Below are 18367 nucleotides of genomic sequence, written 5' to 3'. Positions count from 1 at the left end.
CTTGGGGTAGCAATACTAATACCAGACAAAACAGAATTTATTTTTAGTAAAAATTATTGAGGTGACATTGTTTAATAAAATCAAATAAATCTCAAATGTACAATTCAACAGTATGTCATATATACATTGCATTGTGTTTTCACCCCCTAAAGCAAGATTTACTCTGTCACCAAATATCTGAACCCATTTATCCCTACCAACCTTCCCCTCTCCCTCTTCCCTCTGGCAATCACTAATCCACCATCCATGTCCATTATTCTCAGTTTGTTTGATGTATTTGTTTGTTGCTTTCAGTTTTATATCCTCACAGTGACCAGGACATGGAAGTAACCAAAATGTCTTATGATAGATGATTGGATAAAGAAGATGTGATACATATATACAATGGAATATTACTAAGCCATAATAAAAGATGAAATACTGCCATTTTTGACAACATGCTTCGATCTTGAGATAATCATGCTAAGCGCAAATGTCAGACAGAAAAAGTTGAAAACCATATGATTTCATTCACATGTGGGATATAAAACTGAAAGCCACAAACAAAATAAACTTTAAAACAAAGTCTATAACAAGAGACAAAGTAAGACCCAGTAATCTCACTTCTGGATATTTATACAAAGAAACTCAAAACACTACTTGGAAAGGACATGCACATTAATATGTTTATTGTGGTGTTATTTACAATTGCCAATATATGGAGGCAACCTGGGTACCTTCAATGAATGAATGGATAAAGTAGAGGTGATACATATATACTATGGAACATTACATGACCATAACAATGAATGAAATCTTGCCATCTGCAGCAACAGGGATGGACCCAGAGGGTCTCGTGCTGAGCTGAATAAGTGAGACAGAGAAAGATTAATGCCATATAATTTCACTTATATGTGGAATCTAAAGAACGAAATAAAGAAATAATCAGAGCAGAAATAAACTCGTATATACAGAGAACATTTTGATGTTTGACAGATAGGCGGGTGATTGCGGGGATGGGTGAAAAATTCGAAGAGATTAAGAAGTAGAAATTGGTAACTACAAAATATTCATGGGGATATACAGATAGCATAAGGAATATAGTCAATAATATTGCAATAACTGTGTATGATGTCAGATAAGTACTAGATTTATTGGAATGATCACCTCATAAATTATGTAAGTGTCTAATCACTATGTTGTACAACTGAAACTAATATAATATTGTATGCCAATGCCAACTCTAATTGAAAAATGGAAAATATTTTTAAAATACCACAATGAGACATCGCCTCATACCTGTTAAAATGGCTATCAACATAAAAACTAGAGAGAACAAGTGTTGGAAAGGATGTGGAGAAAAGGGATTCCTTGTGCACTATTGGTGGGGATGTAAATTGGTTTACCCAATGTGAAAAACAACATGGAGCTTCCTAAAAAAATCACTAAAAATAGAAATACCATATATTTCGGCAACCCCATTTTTGGATATATATATATCCAAAGGAAAATATATATATATATATACACACACAAAGGAAATGAAAACAGAATATTAAGGAGATAGTTTCACTCCCACATTCATTGTAGCATTATTCACAATAGCAAAGATATAGAAACAATCTAAGTGCCCATCAATGGATGAATGGATAAAGAAGATGTGGTGTATGTTTATGTACAATAGAATGTTATTTAAACATTAACTAGAAGGACATTCTTCCCTTTGTATCAACATGGATGGACCTTGAGGGTATTATGATCATCGAAATAAGCCAGAAAAATACTGCATTGTATTGCTTGTATGTGAAATCTAAAAAAAATTAAAAGTTAAACTGAGAGAAGCAGAGAGTATGAACATGGGTGCCAGGAACTTTGGAGTAAGGGAAAAAACAACTTTAGGAGTAAGGGAAAAAACACCTTCTTTAGGAGTAAGGGAAAAAACAACTCAATATACTCCTACTCCTTCTTTAGGAGTAAGGGAAAAAACAACTCAATATACAGAATTAAAAATTGTCAAATGGTTCAAATAAACATTTATACAAAAAGATATAGAACTAGCCAATAAACATATAAAAAGATGCTCAACATCATTTGTCATCAAGAAAATGCAAATCAAAATCACAATGAGATACCACTTCATATCCACTCAGTGTGCCCATCACAAAGGTAGACAGTAAAACAAGTGTTAGCAAGGATGTAGAGAAATTGGAATCCTCATACAATGCTTGTAGGTGGTAATGTACAATAGTTCAGCTGCTTTGGAAAACAGTTTCATAGTGCTTCAAAATTTTAAACATAAACTTACAATATAACCCTACAATTTCAATTTTAGGTATATACCCAAGAGAATTGAAAACATATGTTCACAGTAAAACTTGTATATATATATTTATAGTAGCATTTCTGTAATAGCTAAAAGGTAGGAATAACACAAACATCCATCAAATAATGAATAGATTAACAAAATAGATGCAATAAAATATTAATTCAGACATTAAAAGGAATGAAGTACTAATGCATGCTACAATATGGATGAACTTTGAAGATATGAATGCACTGTTTAAAAGAATAAATTTTATGGTATATGAGTTATACCTCAATAAAATAATAATAATACAATCAATATCTTGTAGGAAATCTAGGGCATTGCATATTATAATTTAGAGAGTATTTGAGAAATCTGGGAAATCTAAAATTATTAAAACAAAAAATAGACATATTTGATAATTAAAAAATAAAACTTCCATATGGTGAAATATATCATAAATAAAAGTTTCACAACAAAAATTTGTAATGCTGATGAAAGACACAAGATGATTATTCAAAAACAAAGAAACCTTATAAATTGGCAGGAAAATAACAAACAACCTGATAGAAAAATGGGCAAAGGTACTGCATAATTAATTCATAAAAGACTAAAAAGATTCACTAACAGTCAGAAAAGTACAAATTAAAGAAAAATTAGGTAATACTTTAAAGCCATCAATTGGCAAAGTTTAAAGACTAACATGCCCATATATTGCTGGCGTAAATGTGAAGTGTTAACAGAAATTTTGTAAATAATCTGGAAACATCTATTGAAATAAAGCATTAATTTACTCCTTAACTTAACAGTCCCATTTCCTTCCCTTTCTTTTTTTCAATTTATTATTATTATATTTTTTTTTTTTGGTAACATTGGTTAATGAAATCCAGTAAGTTTCAGGTGTAAAATTTAACAATAAGGCAAATATATATTGCATTGTGTTCACCTCCCAAGGTTGGATTTCTTTCTTTCACCACATATTTGACTCCTGTTACCCCATCTTTCTCTCCCCTCCTGCATCTCCCCTACACTCTGCTAACCGTTAGTCTGTTGTCCATGTCCATGAGTCTCTGTTTCTTTGTACTGTTCATTTGTTTCTTTTAGGTTTATATCCCACATATAAGTGATATCACTTGGTTTTCAACTTTTTATCTAGATTATCTCACTTAGCATGATTATCTCGAGATCCATCCATGTTGTTGCAAATGGCAGAATGTCATCTCTTCTTATGGCTGAGTAATATTCCATTATATATATGTACCACAGCTTCTTTATTCAATCATCTATCATGGGACACTTTGGTTACTTCCTTGTCCTGGCCACTATGAATAATGCTACTATGAACATCAGTAGGCAAATATCTTTTTCAATATGACTTTTCAAGTCTTTGGAGTAAATAGCTAGTAAAGGGATTGCTGGATCATATGGAAGATCAGTTTTTCGAAGAACCTTTATACTGTTTTCCATAGTGGCTGTGACAATTTGCAATCCTGCCAGCAGAATATGAGATTCTTCATTCTCTGCATCCTCTCCAAGATTTTTTATTACTTGTCCTATTAATTATAGCTATTCTAACAGGTGTGAGATGGTATCTCATTTTGGTTTTGATTTGCATTCCCCTAATAGCTAGTGATGATGAGCATCTTTTCATATGTTTGTTGGCCATTTAGATGTATTCATGGGAGAAGTGTCTCTTCAGGCCATGTGCCCAGTTTTTAATTAGACTGTTTGATTTTTTGTTATTGAGTTGTATGAGTTCTTTATATATTTTGGATATTATGTCCTTATCAGAGACGTTGCTGACAAATATATTTTCCATTCGGATAGTTGTCTCTTTACCTTGTTGGCAGTTTCTGTGCAGAAGCTTTTTAGTTTGATATAGTCCCACTCAATTATTTTTGCTTTTACTTTCCTTGCCTTTGAGATCAAATTCATAAAGTCCTCCTTAAGTCCAAGCCCCTTGAGTTTATTTCCTATGTTTTTTTCTATGCATTTTATTGTTTCAGGTTCTATATTCAGGTCCTTCATTCATTTTGAGTTAAGTTTGGTGTGCGGTGATAGACAACAGTCTAGTATCATTCCTTTGCAGGTGACTTTCCAGTTTTTCCAGCACCATTTATTGAAGAGGCTTTCTTTTCTCCACTGTATGTTTTTGGCTTTTTTGTTAAAAAATATTTGCCCATATACAGATAGGTTTACTTCTGAAATCTCGATTCTGTTCCACTGATTTTGTGTGTCTGTTTTTCTGCCAGTATCATGCCTTTTGATTATTGTTGCTTTGTAGTATAAATTGAAGTCAGGTAGAGTGATGCCTTCAGCCTCATTCTTTTTTCTCAGGATGGATTTAGCATTTGGGGTCTTTTGGGCTTCCATGCAAATCTGATGAATTTTTGTTCTATTTCTTTAAAAAATGCCAATGGGATTTTGATGGGGATTGCACTGAATCTGTATAATGTTTTAGGTCATTTTAACTATGTTGATTCTTCTAATCCATGAACACAGAATATCTTTCCATTTCTTTGTATCTTCTTCGATTTCTTTAAATAGGATCTTGTAGTTTTCATTATATAGGTCTTTCACATGTTTGGTTAAATTATTTCCTAGGTATTTCATTCTTTTCATTACAATTGTGAAAGAAATTATTTTATCCACTACTTTTTTGATATTTCGTTATTAGAGTATAGGAATGCTATGGATTTTTTAACATTGATTTTTGTACCCAGAAACTTTACTATATTTGCTAGTAGTGTTTTTGTGGATTCTTTAGTAGTGTTTCTAGAAGTGTTTTTGTGGATTCTTTAGAGTTTTCCATATAGAAAATCATGTCATCTACAAACAGTGACAATTTGAATTCTTCGTTTCCTATCTGTATGACTTTTATATTTTTCCCTTGCCTGATTGCACTTGCTAGGACCTCTAACGTTATATTGAATAAGAGTGGCGATAGTGGACAGCCTTGCCTTGTTCCTGATTTTAGAGGGAAGGTTTTAGTTTTTCACCATTAAGTAAAATGTTGGCTGAGGTTTTGTCATATGTGGCCTTTATTATGTTAAGATACTTTCCTTCTATACCAATTTTGTTAAGTACTTTGACCATATATGGATGCCATATATTGTCGATGCCATTTTCTGCATCTATCGATATGATCATATGATTGTTATTTTTTAATTTGTTTATGTGGTGTATCACATTAATCAATTTGCATATATTGAACCATCCCTGTGCCCCTGGGATGAAGCCCACTTGATCGTGGTGTATAATCTTTTTTTATGTTGCTATACTCGATTTGGTAGCATTTTATTTAGAATTTTTGCATCTGTGTTCATGAGAGATATTAGTGTGTAGTTTTCTTTTTTGTGTGTTATCTTTACCAGGTTTTGGCATCAGGGTAATATTGGCCTCATAAAATGAGTTGGGAAGTATTGCCTTCTCTTTGATTTTTTTTGGAAGAGTTTGAGGAGAATAGGTAGTAAATCTTCTTTGAATATTTGGAAGAATTCATGGGTAAAACCATCTGGACCTGGACTTTTACGTCTTGGTAGGTTTTTGATGATCGTTTCAATTTCCATACTGTTAATTGGTCTATTTATATTTTCCAGTTCTTCTTGTATTTTTCTAAGTACTGGTCCATTTCTTCTAGGTTATTAAATTTGATGTTATATACTTTTCATAGTATTCTTGTATGATCCTTTGTATTTCTGCCGTGTCTGCGTAATTTTCCTTCTTTCATCACTGAATTTGTTTATTTGTGCCCTTTCATTTTTTTCTAGTGAGTCTGGGCAGGAGTTTATCGATTTTTATTAACCTTCTTAAAGAACCAGCCCCTTGTTGCATTTATTTATTTTTCTATTGTTTGTTTGTTTATTTGTTTGTTTGTTTTCAATTTCATTTATTTCTGCTCTAATTTTGATTATTTCCTTCCTTCTGCTGACTTCAGGCTTCATTTGTTCTTACTTTTCTAGTCTTTTAAGATGAAGAGTTAGGTTGTTTATTTGGGCTCATTCTTGTTTTTGGAGATAGGCTTGTAATGATATGAACTTTCTTCTTATGACCATTTTTGCAGTGTCTCAAAAGTTCTGATATGTTGTTCTATCATTATCATTAATTTCTATGTATCTCTTCATCTCTCTTTTTATTTCTTCCTGGCACAGTTATTCTTCAGCAGCAATGTTGTTTAATCTTCATTTACTTGTGGTTATTCCCACTTTCTTTTTACAGTCAATCTCCAGCTTCACACCATCTGATCATAGAATATGGTTGGTATGATTTGAACCCTCTTATATTCGTTGAGGCTATCTCTGTGTCCCAGTAATTGGTCCATCCTTGAAAATGTTCCACGTGCACTAGAGATGAATATATAAGAAGCTGTTTTGGGATGAAATGCTCTGTAAATGTCAATTATGTCTAGTTGGTCAAATGTGTCATTTAAGGATGTTATTTCTTTATTGATTTTCTGTTTGGATGATCTGTCCATATCTGTCAGTGGGTAGGTCCCCTACTATGATAGTGTTTTTGTCTGTTTTTCCCCTTAGTTCTGTTAGTAATTGCTTTATATATTGTGGGCTCCCTGACTGGGAAGCATAAATGGTAATAAGTGTTATGTCTTCTTCATGCATGATTCCCTTTATCATTATGAAATGTCCCTCAGTATCTTCTTTACCTTTTTTATTTTGAAGTCTATTGTGTCCAATATTAGTACTGCTACTCCTGCTTTTCTCTGAGTGTGATTTGCTTGAAATATCATTTTCCAAACTTCCTTTTCTTTTTTCTTAAAATTAAGTTTATTGGGAAAACGTTGGTTAATACAATTAAATAATTTTTGTGTGTACATTATAAATTGAAATCTATACATTCCATTGTGTTATTATAACCCAAAGTCCAGTTTCCACCAGTAACCATATATTTGATCCCCTTTACTCACTTCGCCCTCCCTCTAAAACTTATTTGACTCCATTTACCCCATCTAACTCTCCCCTCCTCCCTCATCCTCTACCCTCTGGTAACCACTAGTCCATTGTCCATGTCCCTGAGTCTCTGTTTGTTTCTCCTGTTCTTTTGTTGCTTTTAGGTTTATATCCCACATATATAAGTGATATCATGTGATTTTCAACTTTTTCTGTCTGGCTTATTTCACTTAGCATAATTATCTCGAGGTCCATCCATGTTGTAGCAAATGACAGTATTTCATCTCTTCTTATGGCTGAGTAATATTCCATTGTATATATGTACCACAGCTTCTTTAGCCGATCATCTATCATAGGACACTTCGGTTGCTTCCATATTCTAGCCACTGTGAATAATGCTGCTATGAACATCAGTGTGAAAATATCTTTTCGGATATGAGTTTTTAAGTCTTTGGAGTAAATACTAAGTAGAGGGATTGCTGGATCATATGGTAGATCAATTCTTAGTTATTTGAGGAACTTCCATACTGTTTTCCATAGTGGCTGTACCAATTTGCAGTCCCACCCGCAGTGTATGAGGGTTCCTTTTTCTCTGCATCTTCTCCAACATTTGTTATTACTTGTCTTGTTGATTATAGCTATTCTAAAAGGTGTGGGATGGTATCTCATTGTGGTTTTGATTTGCATTTCTCTAATAGCTAGCAATGCTGAGCATCCTTTCATATATTTGTTAGCCATTTGTATGTCCTCTAAGAAGAAGTATCTGTTCAGGTCCTCTGTCCATTTTTTGATTGGATCATTTGTGGTTTTTGTTGTTGTTATTGAGTTTTATGAGTTCTTTGTATATTTTGGATATTAGGCCCTTATCTGAGGCATTGCTTGCAAATATATTTTCCCATTCAGATAATTATCTCTTTACCTTGTTGACGGTTTCTTTTGCTGAGCAGAAGCTTTTTAGTTTGATGTAATCCCATTCATTTATTTTAGCTTTCCTTCCAATCCAAGAACACAGAATATCTTTCCATTTCTTTGTATCTTATTCGATTTCTTTTAATAGGGTCTTGTCATTTTCATTATATAGGTCCTTCACATGTTCTTTAAATTTATTCTGAGATATTTTATTCTTTATGTTGCAATTGCAAAAGGAATTATTTTTCCACTTCTTTTTTTTTTTGACATTTCATTATTAGATTATAGGAATGCTATGGATTTTTAACATTGATCTTGTATCCAGAGACTTTACTGTATTTATATATTGTTTCTAGTAGTGTTCTTGTGTAGTCTTTAGGGTTTTCTATATAATCATGTCATTTGCAAATAGTGACAGTTTGACTTCTTCGTTTCCTATCTGGATGCCTTTTATATCTTTCTCTTGCCTGATTGCACTTGCTAGGACCTCGAATGTTATATTGAATAACAGTAGTGATAGTGGACAGCCTTGCCTTGTTCCTGATCTTAGAGGGAAAATTATTCACCATTAAGTATAATGTTGGCTGAGGGTTTGTCATATGTGGACTTAATTATGTTAAGGTACTTTCCATCTATACCGATTTTGTAAAGTGTTTTGATCGTAAACGGATGCTGTATCTTGTCGATGGCTTTTTCTGCATCTATTGATATGATCATATGTTTCTTATTTTTTAATTTGTTTATGTGGTGTATCATATTAATCAATTTGCATATGTCGAATCATCCCTGTGCCCTTGGGATGAAGCCCACTTGATTGTGGTGGTAATCTTTTGAATATGTTGCTGTATTTGGTATGCTGGTATCTTATTTAGGGTTTTTACATCTGTGTTCATGAGAGATATTAGTGTGTATTTTTTTCTCTTTTTGTGTTATCTTTACCAGGTTTTGGTATCAGAATAATATTGGCCTCATAAAATGAGTAGGAAGTATTGCCTGCTCTTCGATATTTTGGAAGAGTTTGAGGAGAATAGGTATTAAATCTTCTTAAAATGTTTGCTAGAATTCACTAATGAAGCCATCTGGTCCTGGACTTTTACTTTCTGGTAGGTTTTTGATGATTGTTTCAATTTCCATACTACTGATCAGTCTATTTAGATTTTCTAGATCTTCTTGATTCAGTCTAGGAACACTGTATTTTTCTAAGTACTGGTCCATTTCTATTAGGTTATTAAATTTGTTATTATATAATTTTTCATAATATTTTTGCATGATTCTTTGTATTTCTGTGACGTCAGTCATAATTTCCCCCTCTTTCATTCCTGATTTTGTTTAGTTCTGTCCTTTCTCTTTTTTCTTTAGTGAGTTTAGCCAGGGGTTTTCAATTTTATTAACCTTCTCAAAGAATCAGCTCTTTATTGTATTTATTTTTTTCTATTATTTTGTTGTTTTCATTTTCATTTATTTCTGCTCTAATTTTGATGTTTTCTCTCCTTCTGTTGACTTTAGGCTTCATTTGTTCTTCCTTTTCTGCTTTTTTAACATGAAGTGTTAGATTGTTTATTTGGGCTCGTTCTTATTTTTGGAAGTAGGCCTGCAATGATCTGAACTTTCCTCTTATGACTGCTTTTGCCATGTCCCAAAAGTTTTGATATGATGTACTATCGTTATCATTCATTGCCATGTATCTCTTGATCTCTCTTTTTATTTTTCCCTCACCCAGTTATTCTTCAGTAACATGTTGTTTAATCTCCATGTATTTCTGGTTCTTACTGTTTTCTTTTTGCAGTTGTTTTCTAGTTTCAGCATTATCATCGTAGAATATAGTTGATATGATTTCAACCTTCTTATATTTGTTGAGGTTATCTCTATGTCCTAGTATGCGCATTAGAGAAGAATGTATAAGCAGCAGTTTTGGGATGGAAGGTTCTGTATATATCAATTATGTCCAGTTGGTCTAATGTGTCAATTTTTTTTTTTAGGCAAGTCAACCCTAGGTTGACCTCACAGATTGCAAAGACCTTATCAGCTTACAATCTCTTAATTTTTTATTTTTTATGTCTACAGCACCTGGTCTTCCTAGGTGGTCTCCCATCCAAGTACTAACCAGGCCCAACCCTGCTTAGCTTCTGAGATCAGACAGGATCAGGCTTGTTCAAGGTGGCATGACCTTAGACTAATATGTCATTTAACGATGTTAATCTTATTGATTTTCTGTTTGGGTTATCTGTCAATATCTGACAGTGGGGTATTTAGGTCCACTACTACGATAGTGTTTTGGTCTGTTTCTCCCTTTAGTTACTAACAGAGTAATTTCTTTATACATTTTGGGGCTCTCTGATTGGGAGGATAGATATTAATAAGTGTTATGTCTTCTGGGTACATGATTCCCTTTATCATATGAAGTGTTCCTCAATATCTTTCTTTACCTTTTTATTTCGAAGTCTATTTCATTTGCTATTAGTACTGCTACTCCCGCTTTTCTCTGAATGCCATTTGCTTGAAATATCATTTTCCACCCTTTCCCTTTGAGTCTACATTTGTCTTTGTAGCAGAGATGTGTCTCCTGGAGGCAATATATGGTTGGGTTTTGTTTTTTGATCCATTTTGCATCTCTGCGCCTTTCATTGGTCAGTTCAGTCCATTTCCATTTAGGGCGATTATTGAAATATGAGGTCTTCTTATAGCCATTTTATCGTTTGCTTTCTAGTAGCTCATTGTTTCCATTGCTTCCTTGTCCTTGTGTTTTTTTTTTTTGTTTTTTTTGTTTTTTTTTTAGTTGGCTTTTGTGGGTTTTCCCTCTGGTTCTTCTTGTTTTATGTTATATACTTCAGTTCTGAATCTTTGGTGTATGATTACCATTACGAATATGAATAGGATAATAGTTATGCGAACTTTAGCAAGTAATTTAACCTTTGACTTCGGCTTCCTCATTTATAATATGAATATAATAATGACTTTCTCATGCAGTTACAAAGCTTATAATGGATGGTGTGTGTGAAATGCTGAGCACCATGGCTGACATATGCTTAATAAATAGTAACTCCTGAGCACCATGGCTGACATATGCTTAATAAATAGTAACTCCTCCCTATTCCTTGCACATGCCTGGTGCTTTAAAACTAAGTAAACAAATTTACCTGACATTATCACATCTGATTTACATGACAGCTTTGGGAGGCAGGATCACAGTAAGCAGCGTGGACTACGAACTTTCAAAATATTCAAGAAAAGGGAGAGTCCATGATCAAGTTAGCTAGAGAAGGATGATTTTTTTTTCTACACTATATACAGTCATTCAACATCAAAAGCAGTAGCTTGCTGGGTTTAAGCTCTGTCTACTAGGCAAAGAACATGTGTTAAGACTATTTAGAAAGGTATGAGAGTAGTATTAATTAAATTGCTGATAATGACCCCTCTGGGAGTTTTAAAAGACTTTTTGACATCTACTAGGTTGAAACATTTTAACTTGCTGATATTTAACTGATATTTACCTATGAAAACTGCGATTTGACATGGTTCGATATAATACATCATTATTGATTTTTAAGGGACTTTTAAAACTTTTTGTTTATTTTATTTCCTTAAAAACTGTATCAGGGAAGGCATAGAAATTACTTGTTCCTCCTCATTCCCAACTGCTGCAAAATAGAGGCATAAATAAAATTTATGGTGCCAAGGATAAGTACCATGTGAGTGTCAAACTATAATTATAATCCCCTTTCACATTTCATATTTACAGCAGCATGTAGCTGAAATCAAAGTTATCTTTTAATCTTCCTCTTGTTCCAACTAAGTACAGATAAGTTTGATAGGTCTATAATTTGGGCAAATGCTGTGCGGGTGACTAAAGAACAGCAGGAACAAATTGATGTCATTCTGTTTACATACTAGAGAGAGAATGTGAAAAGGCAATTTACTTCCCTGTTTGGGAGAACTGAGAGGGAGAGATGTACACTGTTAGTGGAGAGTAAATTGCTAAAATGCAGAAAAATGAAATGAATGTATTTTATTTTGGTTGAAAGAGGGTTCAATATAAAACGTGTAGTGGAGTGTTTGATGGTTCAAGATGACATTTGAATCACAAAGTGTTAGACCTTGAAATGCTCTGTAAAATTATCTAGTTCAATGTTCTCTTATAGATGAAGAAATGGAGATCCAGAGAAGGAAATCTACTTTCTCAAGATCACACAACTAGTAACTATACTTCCCCCAAAGGATATATATCTCACACAGGAAGTAGTTTGAGGCATGTGAGGTGAACCTGAAACAATAGGATTAACTCTATCCTTCATTTTTGTTGTTTCAACTTTACTACAGATTGGCCATTTAATATAAACATAGATCATTCATAATCAGAGAAATGCAAATTAAAACATTGATTTTATACATTTTAGTCTAATGAAAATCAGAAACTTATATATTGCTAAGGGTCGGAAGGCATGAGAAAAAAAAGAAACAAACTCTCTTCCACTGATGGAGTCAAAGCTGGTGCAAATATTCTATAAAGCAAGCTGGCATGACAGTACAATGAAGAAAACACATATTCCATGGCCTAGCAATTCTTTTCCTGGTATATACTCCAAATAAATTCTCACACGGGTCCATGTGGGGACATGTACGAAGGTGTTCCTGGCATCTCTGCCTTAGAGGCAGGGAGTAGGCAGGTAGATGAGTTCATTCCTGCAAAAGCAGACATACTGGAATATAATGTTTCAGTGAGTAGCATCAGAGTAGATGTATACAAAGAGCATGGATGACTCTTAAACACATAATGCTGACAAAAAAATGTAATAATTAAAAGAAGATATAGCTAAAATACAAATTTAGTATGTCAGAAACGTGGCAGAGTGAGAGACATCCTCATATCTCACCCCTTGAAACAACAATAAGCTGAACATCTAAAACTCAACAAAAAACACCCAAACTGCACACCAGGATGCCTGAGCCTGGGATCTGCGCATAAGAGCTACCACAGGTCAGAAACCCAGGAGTCGAGTGGTAGACTGGGAGAAACAAAGAAGCCGCCTCTCCCACCAGGAGCTCTCTGCAAGAAGAGAGGGTGGTGTGAAGGTGCAGTGAATTCCCTGAATAGTTCTGCCTGAGAAAGCTGTGAGCTCCACACGGCGCGCGGCAGTGCCCAGGGATCAGGGTAGAAAGCAGAGAAATGAGGCGGGCAGAGAAACAGCAGCTGATTATAGCAGCTGTGGTGGAAAAACATCTCCCAGCCCAGAGGGCCCATCCACTCATATCCTCCGACACAGAAACCATGGAGCACCAGGGAAATCTGAGCAAATGCTACCAAAACTGTCGCTAATGCTGACAGGGACTGAAATGGAGGGTAGTGAGCATGATTGAATATACATACAGAAAAAACGGCATTATAAGACTTTTATGAAGCAGAGATCCAAGAGGCTTAGCTGCCACCTACTGGAAACCAAAAGAAAAACGCCTTCTTTGCAACAGGCTAAAGAGAGACCTTTATATAATAAATCATATTTCTTGAAACAAAAAGCAGAATACAATTTCATTAATGCCCAGGCAGAGAAATAGTCCATTAAACACCATGAACAACCAAGGTGACAAGATATCTTAGAAAGAAAGTAAGAAATCTCCAGAAAATAAGCTTAAGAACATAGAAATATGTGACTTAAATAACAGGAGATTCACTATGGTATTTCAGAAAAAAAATCAATGAGATCCAAAAAATTCATATCAACAATTTCAGAAATTGAAAAATCAACTAGAGCAGAATGAGTTATTTAGCAAGGAGACTGAAAACCTCAGAAAGAACTGAATAGAACTTCTGGAGATGAACACATTGAAAGCAATGAAAAATGAAATAGCAAGCTTGGGAAATAGAGTCGATCAAATGGAGGAAAGGATCAGTGATACTGAAGGCAGAAATCTAGAAATAAATCAGAAGGAAGAAGAGAGAAACTGAAGAATGAAAAATAATGGAAGAGAAATACAAGAACAAGCTGATACCATCAGGAGAGGAAAAAAGAATAATGGGCATTATCGAAGGAGAGGAAATGAAGAAGGAACTAGAAAATATTTTCTGACAAATAGTTGACGAGAATCGCCCAAATCTAAGGAATGAGCCGGAGCTTGGAATTCAAGAAGTCAACAGAACACCCAATTATCACAACCTGACAAGGCCTTGTCCAATACATATTGTATTAAAGTTATTAAATTTCAATGACAAAAACAGAATTCTCAGGACAGCCAGGGGAAAAAAAGATGGTAACCTATAAAGGAAAACCGAGAGATTAACATCAGACTTCTCAGCACAAACCCTACAAGCCAGAAAGGAATAGTATCAAATATTCAAACAATTAAATGAAAGAAACTACCAGGGAAGAATAATGTATCCAGCAAAACTCTCCATTAGATATGAACGAGAAATAAAGACATTTCCAGACATACAAAAATTGAGGGAATTCTCCACTATGAAACCTGCACTACAGGAAATACTGAAAAGGGTCAGCTCATCTAAAACAAAATGACAAAATAAATACACAATTAGGAGTAAGGTGAGTAGCAGGCAGATAGAAGCAAAAGAGTACAACGCTTACTAAGAACAGGGCATTATAAGCTTAAACAATAAGAAGAGATTTGTTATAGCAAGATAGTAATGAACTTTGAGGATACATAGGGACAAATTAAAACAGTGATGCCAGAAATGGGGAAGATTCAAAGATCCAAATTTGCAGTGGGGAATGGAGATAAGGTACACACAGAAGAAAATGGGCTACTGTATATAAATATCTATAAATATATCTATAAATATGTAAAACTATCCTTTATATATTTATAAAGGTAACCACATGCCAAAGATTCGGAACTGCAGTATTAGAAAAAAAAAAAAGAAAGAAAAGAAAAAAAAAAGAAGAATCAGAGAAAAAACCCACAAAAGCCAACCAAAATAGAAAAAAAAAAGAGAGACACAAAAGAACAAGGAAGCAATGTAAACACTGAGCTACCAGAAAGCAAAAGATAAAATGCTATAAGAAGACATCATATTTCAATAATCACCCTAAATTTAAATGGACTGAATTCTCCCATAAAAAGGCACATTTGCAGATTTGATCAGAAAATGAAACCCAACCATATGCTGCCTCCAGTTCCGAAGACATATATAGACTCAAAGTGAAAGGGTGGAAAATGATATTTCACGCAAATGCCATTCAGAGAAAAGCAGGAGTAGTGGTACTAATATTGAACCAAATAGACTTCAAAATAAAAAAAGGTAAAGAAAGATACTGAGAGACACTTCATAATGATAAAGGGAATCATGCACCAAGAAAATATAACACATATTAACATCTATGCTCCTAATGAGAGAGCACAAAATATATAAAGCATTTACTATCAGAAGAACGGAAGAAACAGACCAAAACTCTATCATAGTAGGGGATTTATAACCTACTGTCAGATATGAACAAATCGTCCAAACAGAAAATCCATAAGAAAATTACATCCTCAAATGACACGTTTGATCAACTAGACATAATTGATATTTACAGAGACTTCTATCCAAAAATAGCTGTTTATACATTCTTCTCTAGTGCACATGGAACATTCTCCAGGACTGACCATGTACAGGGACACAGAGATAGCCTCAACAAATATAAGAGGGTTGAAATCATACCAATTATATTCTCTGATCATAATGATTTGAAGCAGAAGATCGACTGCGAAAAGAAAGGAAGAATTAGAAATACATGGAGATTAAACAACATGCTACTGGAGAATAACTGGGTCAGAGAAGAAATAAAAAGAGAGATCAAGAGATACATGGAAAGGAATGATAATGATAGTACAACACATCAAAATGTTTGGGATACCGAAAAAGCAGTCATAAGAGGAAAGTTCATATCATTACAGGCCTATCTCTAAAAACCAGAACGAGCCCAAATAAACGACCTAACACTTCACCTTAAAAAACTAGAAAACGAAGAACAAATGAAGCCTAAAGTCAGCAGAAGGAAAGAAATATTCAAAATTATTGAAAATAAAAGAAATTCAAACAAACAAACAAAACCAATAGAAAAACAAATGCAACAAAGAGCTGATACTTTGAGAAAGCAAACGAATAAACAAAATCAGGGAAGAAAGAGGGTAAATGATAACATACACTGCAGAAATACAGAACCATAAATAATACTATGAAAAGTATATAACACCAAATTTAATAACCTAGAAGAAATGGACCACTACTTAGAAAAATACAATCTTCCTAGACTGAATTAAGAAGAAATAGAAAATCTAAATAGACTGATCAGCAGTATGGTAATTGAAACAATGATCAAAAACCTACCAAAAAGTAAAAGTCCAGGAATTCTACCAAACATTCAAAGATTTAATACCTATTCTCCTCAAACTCTTTCAAAAAATCAAAGAGAAAGCAATACTTCGCAATTTATTTTATGATGCCAATATTACTCTGATACCAATACCTGGTAAAGATAACGGAAAAAAAGAAAACTACAGACGAAAATGTCTCATGAACACAGATGCAAGAATCCTGAAAAGATTCTAGTGAACTGAATACAGTAACATATTAAAAACATTATACGCCATGATCAAATGGGCTTCATCCCATGGGCACAGGACCAGTTCAACATACGCAAATTGATTAATGTGATACACCACATAAACAAATTAAAAAATAAGAATCATATGGTCACATCTATAGATGCAGAAAAAAGCATTGACAAGATATAGCATGCATATATGATCAAAACACTTCACAAAATTGGTATAGAAGGAAAGTATCTTAACATAATAAAGGCAACACATGACAACCCTCAGTAAACATTATATTTAAAGGTAAAAAACTAAAACCCATTGCTCTAAGATCAGGAAAAAGACAAGGTTGTCTACTATAGCCACTATTATTCAATATAACACTGGAGGTTCTACTAGTGCAATCAGACAAAAGAAAGATGTAAAAAGCATCCAAATAGGAAATTAAGAAGTCAAACTGTCACTATTTGCAGATGACATGATTCTCTATATAGAAAATCCTAAACACTCCACAAGAACACGACTAGAAACAATAAGCAAATACAGTAAAGTTTCTGGATACAAATGTTAAATGTTAAAAAATATCAGTGTTAAAAAATCCATAGCGTTCCTATACTCTAATAAAGAAGTGTCAGGAAAAAATAATTCCTTTTGCAAGTGAAACAAAAAGAATAAAATAACTAGGAATAAATCTAAAGAAACATGTAAAGGACTTATATAATGAAAACTATAAACCCTTTTAAAAGAAATCAAAGAAGATGCAAAGAAATAGAAAGATATTCTGTGTTCTTGGATCGGAAGAATCAACATAGTTAAAATGTCCTTATTACCTAAAACATTATACAGATTCAAAGCAATACCCATCAAAATACTATTAGCATTTTTAAAGAAATAGAAAAAAAAAACATCAGATTTATATGGAAGCACGAAAGACCCAGAATCAGCTAAGCTATCCTGAAGATAAAGAACGAGGCTGGAGGTATCACTCTGCCTGACTACAAATCATACTACAAAGTGACAATAATCAAAACAGGCATGGTATTGGTAGAAAATAAGACACACAGATGAGTGGAACAGAAGTGAGAGTCCAAAAGTAAATCTATATTTTTATGGGCAAATATATTTGACAAAAAAGTCAAAAACATACAGTGGAAAAAGGAAAGCCTCTCTAATAAATGGTGCTGGGAAAACTAGAAAGTCACCTGCAAAGAATGAAATTAGACTGTTGTCTATTCACACACAGTAAAATTAACTGAAATGTAGATTAAGGACTTGAATATAAGACCTGAAACAATAAAATGCATAGAAGAAAACATAGGAACTAAACTCGAGGACCTTGGACTTAAAGAGGATTTTATGAATTTGACCTCAAAGGCAAGGGAAGTAAAAGCAAAACTAAATGAACGGGACACCATCAAACTAAAGAGCTTCTGCACAGCACAAGAAACCTTCTACAAGGTAAACTGACAACCATGTAAACTGGAAAATATATTTGCCAGCAACGCTTCTGATAAGGGTCTAATATTCAAAATATACAAAGAACTCATACAACTCAGTAACAACAACAACAACAAAAACTAGCAATTCAAATAAAAATGGGTAGAGGACCTGAACAGACACCTCTCCCATGAATACACACAAATGGCCAACAAACCTATTTAAAGATGCTCATCATTACTAGCTATAAGGGAAATGCAGATCACAACCACGATGAAATACCATCTCGCACCTGTTAGAATAG

General features: G+C 33.7%; 1 pseudogene; it reads right to left on the bottom strand.

The window, feature by feature from the left end:
* Window positions 1-10152: 10152 nt before the first annotated feature.
* Window positions 10153-10271, bottom strand: LOC111729061 (annotated as a pseudogene).
* Between the last annotated feature and the right edge of the window lie 8096 nt (window positions 10272-18367).

This window comes from Pteropus vampyrus, unplaced genomic scaffold (assembly GCF_000151845.1).
Source record: "Pteropus vampyrus isolate Shadow unplaced genomic scaffold, Pvam_2.0 Scaffold244, whole genome shotgun sequence".
NCBI lineage: Eukaryota > Metazoa > Chordata > Mammalia > Chiroptera > Pteropodidae > Pteropus > Pteropus vampyrus.
Note: the sequence above shows the minus strand (reverse complement) of the source record. Positions and strands in the feature narration are given on the sequence as shown.